The sequence below is a fragment of the Microtus pennsylvanicus genome, chromosome 10, assembly GCF_037038515.1.
Source record: "Microtus pennsylvanicus isolate mMicPen1 chromosome 10, mMicPen1.hap1, whole genome shotgun sequence".
NCBI lineage: Eukaryota > Metazoa > Chordata > Mammalia > Rodentia > Cricetidae > Microtus > Microtus pennsylvanicus.
In genome coordinates this window covers 91205632-91221399 of record NC_134588.1, presented here as the reverse complement: position 1 = coordinate 91221399, position 15768 = coordinate 91205632, and the positions used below count along the sequence as shown (strand labels likewise).

Sequence of the window (15768 nt, the reverse complement as noted above, 5' to 3'; positions counted from 1 at the left end):
TGGGATTAAAGGTGTGCACCGCCAGTGCCCGGCTTTTTTTCTTTAGTTGCTGTTACATGCGTGCGTGCGTGCGTGTGTGTATGTGTGTGTGTGTGTTTGCATGTATCCCCAAATACATAATTACAGCTGGTTCAGTCTGTACAACGTTATTTGTATTTACATGTTTTCAGGACTGATCATTTGGTATTGCATAACCAATTGGTGTTCTCTTCCCTAGAGAAGACTGTTTCTCCAGCTCTGCTGTCCTTAGTTGCCTCTAGTCCTCTATCTAGGGCTGAGGCCTCCTGAGCTTTCTCCCTCTACATTAGCATGTCTATTGGTGTCCGCCTTATTGGGGTCCTGCTTAGACAGCCATGTTGGTAAGATCTCATGGATGTAGCTTCTGATGCTTCTAGAAAACAGTCTCACAGCAATCTCCCTGTTCCCTTGACTTTTTTTTCTTTTTATGTGTGTGACTGTTTTGCATATGCATGTATGGTTGTGTGGCATGTACATGCAGTGCCTGCAGAATTCAGAAGAAGATGTCATAACCCCTGGAACTAGAGTTACAGACAGTTGTGGTATGTGGGTGCTGGGGATTGAACCAGGGTCCTGTGGAAGAGCAGTCAGTGCTCTTAACCACTGAACCATCTCTCTAGCTCTCTCTTTTGACTCTTGCAATATTTCCACCCCCTCTTCCACAATGAACACTGAGCCTTACTTAGCTGCAGGAGTTGTGTGGGTGATGTGTCATTTGGGACTGGACTCTACAACCCTGCATTTTGACTGGTTGTGGTCTTCTGCGGAGATCTCCGTCCGTTGCAAAGAGAAGCGTTTTTGACAAGGAATGAGAACTATATTTATCTGTGAATATAAGGACAAATATTTAGAAGGAAGTCAGGGGTTGTGCTGCTTTAGTACAGGGGTGGTTGTAGGTTCTCTTCCAAGATCCATGAATTCTCTAGCCCTGGATAGTCGGTTAGGTTTCCAGTACCAGGCATGACTTCCCTCTTGTTGAGCAGGTCTTAGTTCCATTAGAGAGCTGTTGGTTACTGCCAAGGTATATGCACCACTATCACACGCTTAGGGCTATTGAACCAAACTGGTAATTGTTGTGGCTCACAGGCAACATAGGTGAGTAGAACTGTTGATTGCTTCCCTCCTTTGGAAGTTTGCATGATGCCTTCTGGTTCCATGAAAGCTAATCCTCAAGGAGGAGGTTTTTAGATCCTACCCAGCTGTGCTTTTATTGCTGTTGTTGTTGTTTTATTTTTGGGAGGATTTTGTTTCGTGTTGTGTTGTGTTTTGGTGAGAAAGAGCATGAAGTTGGATGAGTAAGGAATTGAGGAAAATATGGGAAAGTTTGGGAGAGGGAAAAAATATATCAAAATATACTGTATGAAAATTCCAAAAAGTAATTTTAATGATACAAAAAAAAAAGGGCCAGTGTGGTGGCACACACTTTTGATCCCAGCACTGGGAAGGCAAAGGGAAGTGGATCTCTGAGTTAGTAAAGTGGTGGTTATAGGTTATAGTTTATAGGTTATAGGCCAGACTAGTCTTCAGAAAGAATTCTGGGACAGCAGGGCTACACAGAGAAATGCTGTCTTAAAAAAAAGAAAGAGAGAGGGGGGAGGGAGGGAGGGAGGGAGGGAGGGAGGGAGGGAGGGAGGGAGGAAGGGAGGGAGGGAGGGAGGGAATAAATTGAGAGAGAGAGAGAGAGAGAGAGAGAGAGAGAGAGAGAGAGAGAGAGAAAGAGAAAAAGGAGTTTGAGGCCAGTCTGGGATATACGAGACCTTGACTCAAAAAAATCGCATATAGGGCTGGAGATATGGCTCAGAGGTTAAGAGCATTGCCTGCTCTCCCAAAGGTCCTGAATTCAATTCCCAGCAACCACATGGTGGTTTACAACCATCTGTAATGGGGTCTGGTGCCCTCTTCTGGCCTTCGGGCAAACACACAGACAGAATATTGTATACATAATAAATAAATATTTTTAAAAAATCGCATATACACAGAAAGAAAATATACACTTTAGTATTTTTAAAAATCAATTCCTGCCAGGCAGTGTGGCACACGCCTTTAGTCCCAGCCTTCAGGAGGCAGAAGCAGGTGGATCTCTGAGAGTTTGAGGCCAGTCTGGTCTACAAAGTGAGTTCCAGGACAGTCAGTACTGTTACACAGAAAAACCCTATCTTGAAAAAAAAAAGAAAAAGTTGATTCCCAGATATGTTCGGTGATATTTGACATATTTAGTGTCATTATACATCTCATTCTTAACTGGTACATAAGTCATAGAACAGCCAATAATTACTAATTAGACCTAAGAATCTAAGAAACTCTGGGCTATTTGGAGGCTATCACCCCCTCACCACCAGCATCTAGTCACTGTGTCCCAATGATTCTGCCTCCTACTTCCTCTGGTATCTGTTCTTCATTCCACCTCACCCAACTCCTACTGTCTTTGACTCTTGTTTTGTTAAGTTCTAGATTTTTCAGCTATGGTTAATAGAAATTTTAATCTTAAACTTGCCTATATTTTAACAAGTAATTATACCACATGATGAAATAATAAATCCAGAAAGAGTGAAGGATTGGACTGGGGTATTTAAAGATCATAAGAAATAAACATGGGTGGGTTCAGTATTCACTGGATTGCCCTCCCAATTCTATTCTGTGTCTCTGTCTTTTTCTTTCGTATCTCTGTTCCTTCTGCCTAAAATTTCTAATCCACACACCCTTATCCTGAAACATGTGAACCCCATGAAGGCTGAACCCCGACAGCTTAGCGTATTAAAACACTCGCCACCAAGCTTGACAACCTAAATTCAATCCCTGTAATCCTTATGTTAGAAGCAGAGAACTGATTCCCACAAGTTGTCCTCTGACTTGTTCAGGTGTGCCGTGGGACATACATACACCCATGTGTGTTTGCACATGTTTACAGGGAATAAATAAACAAAAAAATACTGTAATATACATATGTGAAAAGTTTATTTATGCACATACATACCAGGAACACTGGATCAATACGTACCTTTCACTTACTCACCTTATTAAAAACCCTATATCTAAACGTAATCACTTCCTGAGATGGTGGGCTGGGATTGCCACATAAAATTGAGAGGACCATAATTCACCCCAACACAACATCCATTCCTGAACTAATTTCTGGTCAAGGGAGTAAAACTTCCCCACTTGCCTTGGGCTGGCTAATCATCTGGGCATGGGCCAGATGCTTGTGAGTTTTGTGACAAAGTCTCTGGCCCCTGTTTTGAACATTCCTTAGTCCTCTTCTTCCTCTAGTATTTGGTGCTCTCAAATTCTTCTGCACACTGGTGCCAAAGGGAATCCTTATGAAATACAAGCCATATCTAGCAATGACGATCCACACCTGTAATGCCGGCATTTGGGAGATAGGGATAGGATGACCAAGACTTTAAGGTCATCCATCTACAGAGTTCAAAGCCAGCCTGGGCTACATGAGACCCTGCCTTTAAAAAAAAAAAGAACTCACACACAAAATTATTTCTATAATCTCATTAAAAGTTCCCCTGTCACCCAGCAGCTAAAACAAAAAACAAAAAACAAAAAACAAATTCAAAGCCCTTTTCTTAGAGGTTGTATCAGTTACCTGTTGTAACAAACCACTCCATAACTCGGTAGTTTAAAACAGGAATCATTTCTTTTGTCTATAAGGCTGCAATTTGAGCAGCACTTAGATTGCATGACTAGCTTCTGTTGTGCCTAGCATCTTCTGGGTCATTCCCATGAGTTCCCTCTTCTTTATTGTCAGGGTGGGGATTTTAGGGCTTGAACCACTGACACATTTGACAGCAAAGCGAGCCGATCACTGGTGGTCAGTGGGCTATATGACTGCATGCTGCTCTCTCCAGTCTTCCTCTTGCTCCCTTTGGGACTCAGGTGTCACTTAGATCAACTTCCCTGGTAGCTGGATTTCCTTATGCGACAGCAGAATGGAATCAGAAGCATTAATTATGTAACTGTGCAACCAGCCAGTGTGTTGTATCTTCTGTTGGCGACGATGAGGTGGGGATGAGAGCAAGGTCGGGGGAAGAAGTTGCTCCAGCTGACCCTTCTGCTTATACTGCAGACTAAGCTGGACAGAGTCTGAGTCTGTTGTGTGGAGGGATGAGCTAAAAATCTGGGCAGGTGAGAGCATGCGGACAAGAATACGAGAGAACTAGAGTCCTGGATTGGATCCCAGTCCTGCGGGGAAGGGGGGGATGGGGATATAAACAAAAAAAGGAAGCTTGCTTTTGCTGGGCTCTGCTCTGAGCTGGGCTCAGTTTACCGTCAGTGGTCCTTCCAGCTCAAAGTGTGCTAGGTGGCTGGGAGATGTGGAAGCATGTGTGTGCCCTGAGGGTGAATCTTGTGAAGAAAGCCCCTCCCTTCCACACCACCTCAATCCATCCCAGCATCTGTATCCCCAGGTGACTTGTTATGTTTTACTGTTTTTAAAATATACACTTTATTGCTCAACAAATACATGCACATGTATAGAGAATGGGTACAGATGAATACAGAGATTAATGAATTATAGAAAAGCAAATATTGGTGGATTACTAGCCAGGTGAAGAAATGAAATCTTATCTGCACTTCAGAAGCATCAAATGCATTCCTTCCCCATTACAAAGCCCTCCCTCCATGTAGGGTAAACACCAGACCAATGGTGATCAGTTCCTTGTTCCCATACTCCACTGCCTTTGTTGGTGTGTGTTTGTAGTTTGGTTTGGGCCCCTGCACACACATAGAGACACGCATATACATATACTTAGAAATAAATCTTCAATATATATATAATTACATTCTATTTAGCTGCACAGCACTGAAATTCTTCCTTGTGTGATGGCAAAGGATGGTAAAGGATGTCTCTGTCTCCTGAATGATTGACATTTTATGTTGTAGATATTTCCTTTTTGAATTTCAATTTCATATTGTTTGATTGCACATGGAGAATCATACTGGTTTCCATGTAGACTTTATATCTCTTATTCATTGATCTGTGAATTATTTCAGATTTCCTATGTAACAATTATGTCATCTGAAAACAGTAAGTAACTATTGTTCTTTCCTTACCAATCCCTATTCCCTTTTTTTTTCCCTTGTGTTACTACAAGGTATCATCTCCAGTGTTACATTGACTAGAAGAAGAGGAAGTGAACGCCCTCAGATTCCAGAAGAGGGTGTCACATCCCTTGGATATAGAGATACAGGCAGTTGTGGGCCAACACCCGGGGGTTCTGGGAACTGAATTCCAGTCCTCTGGAAGAGCAGTAGCCATTTTTAATCACTGAGTCATCTCTCTAGGCCATGTTGAATATTTTTTTATAAATGCATTGGGTTGTTTTTTTTTTTTTTTGGTTTTTCGAGACAGGGTTTCTCTGTGGTTTTGGAGCCTGTCCTGGAACTAGCTCTTGTAGACCAAGCTGGTCTCGAACTCACAGAGATCCGCCTGTCTCTGCCTCCTGAGTGCTGGGATTAAAGGTGTGCGCCACCACCGCCCGACTGCATTGGGTTTTGAAAGTTCCCATATTATGTTATGTTTTTAATGAACAAAAGCAACTGTGCAGTTCACCAACGAAGCCTTAGACTTGGAGTCTGACAATTCTGACATCAGCAGAGGGCTGCTATAATAGGAAAAAAAGATTTTCCTTCAAGCCTGAATACTAGAGCTCAAATGCAGGGTCTGATACTAATTAGATATAACTGATTTCCATGTTAACTTTACAGCCACAAAACAATATTCCTCCTATGTTCGTTCTGATCATTGATCGGCACGTTTTCTCTTCTTTTCTTTTTCTTTCATTTTTTTTATTCTTTTTTGGTCTTTTAAAACAGGGTTTCTCTGTAGCTTTGGAGCCTGTCCTGGAATTTGCTCATGTAGACCAGGCTGGCCTGGAACTCACAGAGACCCATCTGCCTCTGCCTCCCAGGTACTGGAATTAAAGGTGTGCTCCATCACCGCCTGGCAGATTTTCATTTTTTTTCAAGACTTGCTTTTGTTATTGTATGTGTGCGCATGTGTGCCTCACACGTTCAGATGACGGAGGAGGCCAGAAGAGAGCGTTGAGTCTGCTGAAGCAGGAGGAGCCAGGTTCTTCCTCATACCCATCCAACAGCCCATAATACATACAAATGGCCTAAGTTTACCAATTGGATGTTGTAGACCAGAATTCTGACCCTTGATCTAGAGAGGCAAATATTACAGTTTGAATATGAAAGGTCCAATACAGTTTCATGTGTTGAGTGCTTGGTCCCAAGATGGTGACACTATTTGGGGTGGTTCTGAAAATTTTGGGAAGTGGGGTCTAGTTAAAGAAAGGAGGTTCTGAAGGCATGTCTTTGAAGGTTACACCTTGTCCCAGGTTCCCGTCTCAGTCTCTGCTCCCTGCACCTCATGAGCTGGAAACTGCCAAGTGTTCCTGAATGGGAAGATCCGCTCAAGCACACACAGCCAAGAAAACACGGACTACCCTTCCAGGGCCACGAACCAAACAATCCTTCCTCTCTTAATTGTTCCGGAAAGTATTTGCTGTTGTCAGACTTCTTGTGAACCTTCAGTTCCCCAATAGTAATATAGAAACTTATTATTAATTATGAAAGCTCCGTCAATAGCTTAGGCTTGTTTCTAACTAGCTCTTATGACTACTAACCCGTTTCTATTCATTTACTTTCTGCCTCATGGCTTTATTGCCTCATCTCTGTGTTACCCATCCTGTGCTCTGCAATTCCTGGCATCTCCCCAAGACTCTGCCTTTTTCCCATCATTCTTTCTGCCTCCCCGCAATCCTGCCTACCTATTGGGCATTTAAATTTTTACTAAATTAATCACAATGGCATATCTTCACACAGTGTAAAGGAATATTCCACAACAATTTGGGTCACAGTTACACAAAAATGGCTAATTTACAAAGTCAGAGAGCTGGTGCAGCAATGGCAGCAGGAAGAACAGCGGCCTGGGGAATCTGATGACCAACCTGATGAGATTCATTCCCTGGACCAGCCACGTGACCATCCTCCCTCTGTGGGTCTCTGTGTTTCTTCTGCTTTTCTTAAAATGATATGAATTATATTGGAATCAAAACTCACCCTAATCTAGAATAACTTTTTTTAAAAAAAATTACACCTTCAAACCTGTTTTTAAATAAAAGAGCACCATTGCATTCTTTTTTATTTTGCACCATTGCATTCTTTTGATGAGGACTACAACATATCTTCTTAGATAATTCAGCCCACAATAACAATCACCATCTTATGCCTCTCTAAAGTATATGTATGTGTGTGGGTATGGGAATGAGTGCAAGTGTCCGTGGAATCCAGGAGAGGGAACTGAAGTCCCTGGATCTGGAGCAACAAGCAGTTGTGAGTTGCCCAACGTAGGTGCTGGAAACCAAACTTAGGTCCTCTGCAAGAGCACTACTGCTCTTAACCACTGAGCCACCTTTGTAGCCCTTGTGTCTTAAAATTGTGTCTATATATTTCCTTATGTATATTTATTTATCTACTCATGAGCCAGAGCTATTTACTCTAAACTGAAACATTCCTTCCTGGAAAGATGAGGGCAGCTCTTAAGACTCTGGAAGTAAAAGAAACATAGAAGGACAAAGAAGGAGGCACAATTTACAAGGCTCAGAAAGGTCCTGAAAATTACACACTCAAAATGTCTATCTCCACATGGGAAGTAGAAAAAGACAAGACCTCCTGAGTAAATTGGGAGCATGGGGACCTTGGGAGAGGATTGAAGGGGAGGGGAGAGGCAGGGAGGGAGCTGAGAAAAATATAGAGCTCAATAAAAATCAAAAAGAAAAGTCTATCTCCAAGCTTATAAAAGTTGTAAAGAATTTCTGGCAGCTAGGTAGTGGTGGCCTTGGCTGTAATCCCAGAACTCGAGAGGCAGAGAACAGAGTTTGAGGCCAGCCCGGTCTATATAGTGAGCTTCAGGAAGTCAGAGCTATGCAGACAGACCCTATCTCAAAAAAAAAAAAAACTTTTCTAGGAAAAGAGACTTTCTGGCGAGCTAATCTGCTTCCTAGTCATGCAGGAATCGCCTGAGAGGCAAGTTTGTGAGCTGTCGGTCATGGAGGCATGCAGCTTTGGTGAGATACAGGTGCAGTTTTGAGTTATCTCTACTCCTATAAGTAATTCTTCACCCATACTCCTGAAAAAGACTCCAATAAACTCATTTACTCACTGAACTGGATTTGGATGGAATCATCTTTGGCTCATCACCAATGTCCTACCTGGGATCGATAGGCATTTGTTCAAATCTTCCCTGGAAGTCACACATTCATGTTCAATGTCCAGGTCTGCTGTGTTCTGCTTCTGTCCCCCACAAAACCCATATGTTAAAACCCAGCACCATGTGAGAGCATTTTCAGGGAGTAACTTTCTACAGACAGGTCATAATAGGAAGGCCCCCTGAATGGGATCCATGCTCTTGTTTGTTTGTTTTGGCTTTTTGTTTGTTTTTTGTTTTTTGAGACAGGGTTTCTCTGTGTAACAGCCCTACTTGTTCTGGAACTAGCTCTTGTAGACCAGGCTGGCCTTGAACCACCACCACCAGACCCCAGCCTGACCCCCACTTCCCACCACCACCACCACCACCAGCTGCTTGATCTATGAACTTTTAAAAGAGGTCCCAAAGAGATACCTCATGAGGCAGATGGGGCAACGTCGAGACAAGAGCTGTGGATAAGGAAGACTCACCAGAATCCAAATCTGCCAGTGCTTTCATCTTGGATGTCTCAGTCTTCAGAACTGTGAGAAATAATTTGGTTTAAAATGTATAAATGGGAGCCGCGCGGTGGTGGCGCACGCCTTTAATCCCAGCACTTGGGAGGCAGAGGCAGGTGAATCTCTGTGAGTTCGAGACCAGCCTGGTCTACAAGAGCTAGTTCCAGGACAGGCTCCAAAACCACAGAGAAACCCTGTCTCGAAAAACCAAAAAAAAAAAAAGTATAAATGGGGCTGGAGAGATGGCTCAGCGGTTAAGAGCATTGCCTGCTATTCCAAAGGTCCTGAGTTTAATTCCCAGCAACCATATGGTAGCTCACAACCGTCTGTAACGAGGTCTGGTGCCCTCTTCTGGCCTGCAGGCATATACACAGACAGAATATTGTATACATAATAAATAAATAAAGCCCAGCAGTGGTGGCACATGTCTTTAAAAAAAAAAGTATAAATGGTCCCCTCACCAGGTGGTGGCCTGAACGCAGGAGAGTGAGCCCCACCCCTCAACAGCCCCACATGACTTTCCACAGTAGAAGGCTTCTGATGGGAGCTACAGACAAAGATACACCTTTCCTTGGAGGGATGGCCACTAAGACTTTGACCATACTCCAAATAGTATATAAACAACACAAAAAGGACTTGTTTTGCTTTGTTTTCTCTATTTTTTTTCTTTTTCCATTCTTTTTTTTGGGGGGGGGGGGTTCAAGGTAAGGAGGAGCAGACTGGAATGAACAATGTGGGACTCCCAAATAACCAACTAAAGAAATTATAAAAATAAAGAGAAAGAGCCTAAATGGAGTCACCAGTGCTCTAGGGCGTTAGCAGAAAAAAGCAATGTGACAAAAATACGAGAAATAACAAGAAATAGTAACAGCTCCAAAGGGCATTCGGCAGCAGAGTTCTCAGTCCAGTATTCCATGTTTGATGTACCAGAAGCAATAAAAGAAAAAAATGGGCTGTGTTTCAGATAACTGAACATTGATTTTAAAATTGAAATTTTAGATTTGGGCTTTTAGTGTACAAATGCCTTGTGTTTTAAAAGAATTACAAATGGAAGATGGTTTGGTGGATAAAGTGTCTGATACACAGCATAAGGACCAGTGTTGAGATACCCGTCCCAGCATGGTTGAGCATCTATAACCCTAGCAATGGAGGATGGAGGAGGTGGAGACAGGCAAATTCCCAAAACATGCTGGCCAGTCACTCTAGCCGATCTGTTAGGGCCATCGTCAGTTAGTGACTCCATCTCAAAATACAATATAAAGAACAAAAGAGGAAGACACTCAGAAGGACCTCCAGCCCCCCCACACACACACACACAGACACACACACACGCGAACACCACCTGTGCACACACAGTCGTGCACACACAATCACGCATAAACACACTATACACACACAACAAAAGTAAAGTAAAACAGCATCAAAAGAACTAATAGAATTTAAAGGAAAGTTACGAGACCTTACCATGAGATTTGCTGTTGTTTTGTTATTTGTATAAATATTTTACCTACATGTATGTGTGTCTACTACATGTGTGCCTGATGCTCAAGGGGGCCAGAAGAAGGCAACAGAACTCCTGGAATTGGAGTTGCAGACAGTTGTGAAATACCATGTAAGTGCTGAGAGTTGAATCCTGGTGTTCTGGAAGAGCAGCCGGTGGCCTTGACCACTGAGCTGGTGCCACATAGCAATGCTCTGTCTAGGTAGGTAGGTAGGTAGATAGATAGATAGATAGATAGGTAGATAGATAGATAGATAGATAGATAGATAGATAGATAGATAGATAGATAGATAGATAGATAGACAGATAATTGGGGGTAGGACATAGTGGCACAGGCTTTTAATCCCAGCACTCAGAGGTAGGAGGATTTCTTTGAGTTTGAGACGAGTCAGCGCTACATAATGAGAACTTGTCTCAAACAAAACCAAAATTAGTTGTGTTGCAACATGACATTGCCTGTCTACATCAAGCCCTATGTATTCAGGAGTCCCGGTGACTGACAAGGTACCTATTGCCCCCATCTTACACATGATGCACTCAGTCTGTAGCTTGTCCCAGGCCACCTGTTGGTGATACCAAAAGATCCTCTCCCTTGTGTTGTTCCAGTGACGTAAAGAGTAATTAAAACACAGAGAAACAACAGGGAACATGGAGGTGGTGGAAAAGAAACACAACTGACCCTTAGATCTTCCAGAATAGTCCATAATGCCTCATTTCCCAAATGTATAATGTAAATAAAGCCGGTAAGAAAGAAAGGCAACCGGGGGCTAGACAGATGGCTCAGCAATTAAGAACACTGACTGCTCTTCCAGAGAACCTGGGTTCAATTCCCAGCAGCGACATGGCGGCTCACAACTGTCTGTAACTCCAGTTCTAGGGAATCCAACAACTTCACACAGACATACAGGCAGGTAAAACATCAATGCACATAAAATTAAAATAAATATTAAAAAGAAAGGCAGCTCCTTTGAAGTCCACCATAAAATCAAGACAGATTAGACTCAGATAATACAATATTGATCACAAGTATCCCTTTGCATAGGGGGAAATGGGTGCTCTGGACAAAAGAAGTTAGTCATGCTACTTGGCTTTAACCACACCTTCCCATCAAACCCTGAAGTGCAGATGAGAGGACCATCTGAGGTTCACAATAAAATCGAACAAAGCAGGGTGTGCTGCTGTGGTGGCTCGTGCCTGCCACGGCTGCTACACTTGCTGAGGTAAGAGGCCTGCTGTGAGCACAAGGTCAGCTTGGTCTACAGAGTGAGATCTTGACCAAAAAAAATCAACAACTATAAGAAAAACAGGCTGAGCACTTGAAATCTTCCAGCCAAGTAACTTTAAATCCTTAATATGAACTACCTAGACCTTGGGCATACAGAGACTATTTAACACATTTTTTCAAGAGATCACAGACAGGACACCAGCTGAGGACGAGTGGGGATAGGCCCACCGTAGGGTACAGAGACGGGCAGCCTGCTGGAGAAAGTTGGCACTGAGTGGACAATAAATAGCTGTCTACAAGTCAGGAGGAAGATGAGATAGAAGACTCCAGAAAAGGAGAAAACGCCCAAGTGTTTCCTATCTAAAGATAGGAGAGCATAACCCAGACCACTGGGAACTGCAGGCCAGTCTTTTACAAGGCTGGAATGCGTGCTGTAAGGCAAGGGGTATAGTGACATTTTATTTGTGTTTTAATAAATAAAGCTTACCTGAAGATTAGGGTGCAAAACTAAGCCACTATAGGCCAGGGAGTGGTGGCACACACCTTCGATCCCAGCAGCCACACTATTTAGCTATAGAGGCTGGGCAGTGGTGGCGCACGCCTTTAAACCCAGCACTAGAGAAGAATATAAAACGGGAGGAGCCGGTCTCACTTGCAGTCTCTGTCTGAGGATTCGTGGAGTCAGGACCACCCTGAGGTAGGCAGAGGTAGGAGCTAGTGGCTGGCTGCTTTGCTTTTCTGTTCTTCCGCTTGAACCCCAGTATCTGTCTCTGGGTTTTCAGGGTTTTCATTGTTCGTGCTACAAAGCGGCGAGTGATTGATAAAAGGGGGTGAGTGATAAAAGTGCCTCCTGGATGACTTTCAATCCTCTCACCTTGGCAATAAAGATCACTCATCACAGCTGGCACATGAGAAGAACAGAGTCCCTGTTTGTCACCCACACGAGATATCCCCTGGGGACTGGGGACTTCAAAGGGGACCAGAAGCCTCCTTACAATAGGAGAGGATGAAAGCCAGAGGGATTTCAACTGATGCCAACCCTGCCTGATCCCCAGGCTGGTGAGCCACCCTAGGAAAGCACCAATTATGTTGACGTTCATGATGTGAAGTTGTTCTGTAGCAATCAATGTGTGCAGGAGATCCTATCATTAGAAAACTCATAATTATTTAAGGTGACAGGCCAGGATTAATGTCCCTCCAGTGATTTTAAAAAGTGTGTGTGTCAGTGAATGGAGAGGGGGAAAAAAACAAATATAGCAAAATATTAACAGCGTTGAACCCAGGTAAAGGAGTTCCAGGCAGTTGTGGGCTACCCAATATTAATTCTGAGAGCCTAATTGCAGCGGTCTGCAAGAGCAGTCTGTGCCCTTGGCTTCTGAACCACCTGTCCAGCTCTATTTTTGCTATTTGAGACAAGGTTTCAGTCTCTAGCTCAGCCTGCCTTCAACCTTCCTGTGTAACTCAGAATGACAGTGAACTCACAGCGGCCCTCCTGCCTCAGCATCCTAGAGTCAGGCATGTGTCAACACTGTTAGTCTAAACGCATTCCTCTTTAGGACCAGTTCAATCATTGATATCACATTTACATATGCATACTAATTTTTATTATGTAAAATCTCTTTGTGTTTCTTTCCTACTCTTCCCTGAATTTTTACTGCAGAAGAAGTTGCTTTGTCTTGTTTTCAGAGAACCAGTGGGGCTGAGAACTTTGGCGCCGACGGAGTATAGGTGATCCTCGGGCCACCAGGCTGTAAGAAGGGAGAAGAGTGGGTCACACTGTAATCCCAGCATTGGAAAGAGGCCAAGGTAGGAAGCTCACCCTGAGTTCCATACCCTCTCGGACCTAGTGATTTCCCGACCAGACTCATAAACTAAGAACGTCCTACTATTCTCCAATCATAGTAGAGGTGAGGTGTAGCTGGGGGAGGGGGGGGATAGAGGGTGTCATGGCCAACGTTCAAGCCCAAGCACGGGAAATAAACACGGATTTATTAAGTCCTAGGTTGTTTATTTACTTTCACAAAACAGTGGAACACTTTTCCGTGTTATTAAATAATCCTTAAAAACGATACTTGATTTTATTTTAGGTAAGTCTTACCTTACTAAAACCCAGCCCTCCCAATGCTGAGAGGTCGGGCATATGCCACCCCAGCCAGGCTGGAAAGATTTCACAATGGGATTAAACCCACCTCCTTGCTGCACGGCAGGCAGGCACTCTGCCACCGAGCTGTACCCCTGCCTTTACAGACAAGATGGTGTTCTCAGCTTTTTTGTTTGCATTTATGTGACGGGGCTGAGAATGGAACCCATTCCCTCCTGCATGCTAGACACGCGCTCTACAGTGTGCTCTGCCCAGAAAAGTCATACTTTGATTTTAGTTTTGTTCCCATATGTAACCCTGGCAGGCCTCAAATTCAATGGTTTCCCCCTTCCTCTGCCTCTATGTACCAGCGCTAGTTAAAGCGCACAAGCAAAGCCAAAGTCACACTCCTGCATATCTGGCTTTCGCTCTGACACCTGGTGGTGGCCCAACGCTTAGCGGCAACGGGGACAAATCCACAAATCCAAGGTACTTCCGGAAACCGAGGGAGGCCACGCGGCCCGTCGGCAACATTTGCATACCCACAATGCAGTGCACACGGGTAATTACATCATTTAAAAAAACAATGTACTTTTTTAATTGTTCTCATTTTTATTCATCCTGGTTTCTTAATTTGATGGATATATCAAATTTTTACCCTAAACGAATGAAACAGTCACCGTCTTTAGAGGAGAATAGTTACCATTGGTGAACTAGGAGGTACAGTCGGCCGAGGACTGTACACCTAAGCAACGAGAGTATACTCTGGTTTCTCTTCAGATCGTATAAATCTTTCGCCTTTTACTAAAGATTTCCGTGGAGAGGAACAATTCTGAGTCTTAGACTAATTTTTTGAGGCCTTGCGATAGCAAGGCTAACAATATTGTTCAATAGCAGACTGGCTTAGGAACGTTTGAGATGGTTCTGCCATGGGCACTTAGTAGTCTTACAGAAGGTAAGAGCTGAAGTTTGCAGCTGCAGGAAAGACACACACCCAAAAGAGTAAATTTACTATCAGTATAATACACCTTGCCACTTAAGTCCTTACCTCGAAAGCCAGAAACGCCCGCCCGGCGGTCTGCTCGAAACTCTCTTCCCAGGACCACCTACAGGCAAGTACCCCCTACATCGGCTGTCAGTCTAGAAACTGACTTGCCTAAAGGCCAATCTTTTTTTTTTTTTTTTTTTGGTGCCAATCCCAGAACTAGCTCTTGTAGACCAGGCTGGCCTCGAATTCCCAGAGATCCGCCTGCCTCTGCCTCCCGAGTGCTGGGATTAAAGGCGTGCGCCACCACCGCCCGGCCAAGGCCAATCTTATACAGGAGTTTTCTCAATGGTTTCTCTTCGCAGATGACCGCAGAGTGTGACAAGCTGACAAGGACACCACCGGACATGTACCACAGTGTCTTATTAGGGGGATCACCAGCTGGTCTGATGAATATGAATGATCAAGGCTTTCTCATGGAGTACTGTCATCTGTTTCTAGATCGTTCTCCTTTACTATAAAACTTGAACAGGAATCAAAACGATGTGGTTGTTCTACCATATAAAATACTTTTAAAACCTAAAGGAATAAGGACTGTATAATAAGCAAAAAAGAAAGTGTTACATCATGCGTGTCTCTATTAAGCACATTTATTATGTTTAACTATGTTTGATTATTAATATCAATACCACCTCACTATGGTTGGTTGCTTTGTTGTCTGTGACAAAAACTGGGGAATCCTAATTGTTCTAAATTATTAAATATGCCCAGAAAATTGAGGAAATAAAGCACATTTCTTTGCTCCAAAACAAAAATTGCCGTGAGAATCCATTCACCTCCCGATTCTATTTCCCTTGCTGCCTGGTTGGTTTGGGAAGACAATCACATCCGCTTCTGGCTAAGTGTATGGGCTGAATGGTTACCCTACCTCTCAGGGATCACTGTTCTCTGAGGGTAAGCAGAGTGAAGAGCACCTCAGGAAAATGCCAGGCTCACTCACACGGATACAACAGGGATCCCAAGAATTGGACAGGAAGAATCCTAAAGCATCCCAGAAATGCTTGTCACTCTTCCTGGAGAAAATCTCAATGCGTCAGATAGATTTGTTTCCCAATTTTATACTAAGTTTTCTCAGCCAAAGATCCTTAAAATCTCTTCTGCCCAGAGAGCACAGTGGAGCGTGTTAAGGCCTGGCCCTTACTAAGGACCCACCCACCCTTCGGAAGTCCCAGATTCGATGC

The 15768-nt window shown here is 43.6% G+C and overlaps 1 non-coding gene across 1 annotated transcript; it reads left to right on the top strand.

Moving 5' to 3' along the window:
- The first annotated feature begins 14302 nt into the window (after window positions 1-14302).
- Window positions 14303-14418, top strand: LOC142859261 (U5 spliceosomal RNA). The gene has a single exon (XR_012912171.1). It is a non-coding gene; the product is annotated as a U5 spliceosomal RNA (small nuclear RNA).
- The last annotated feature ends 1350 nt before the right edge of the window (window positions 14419-15768 follow it).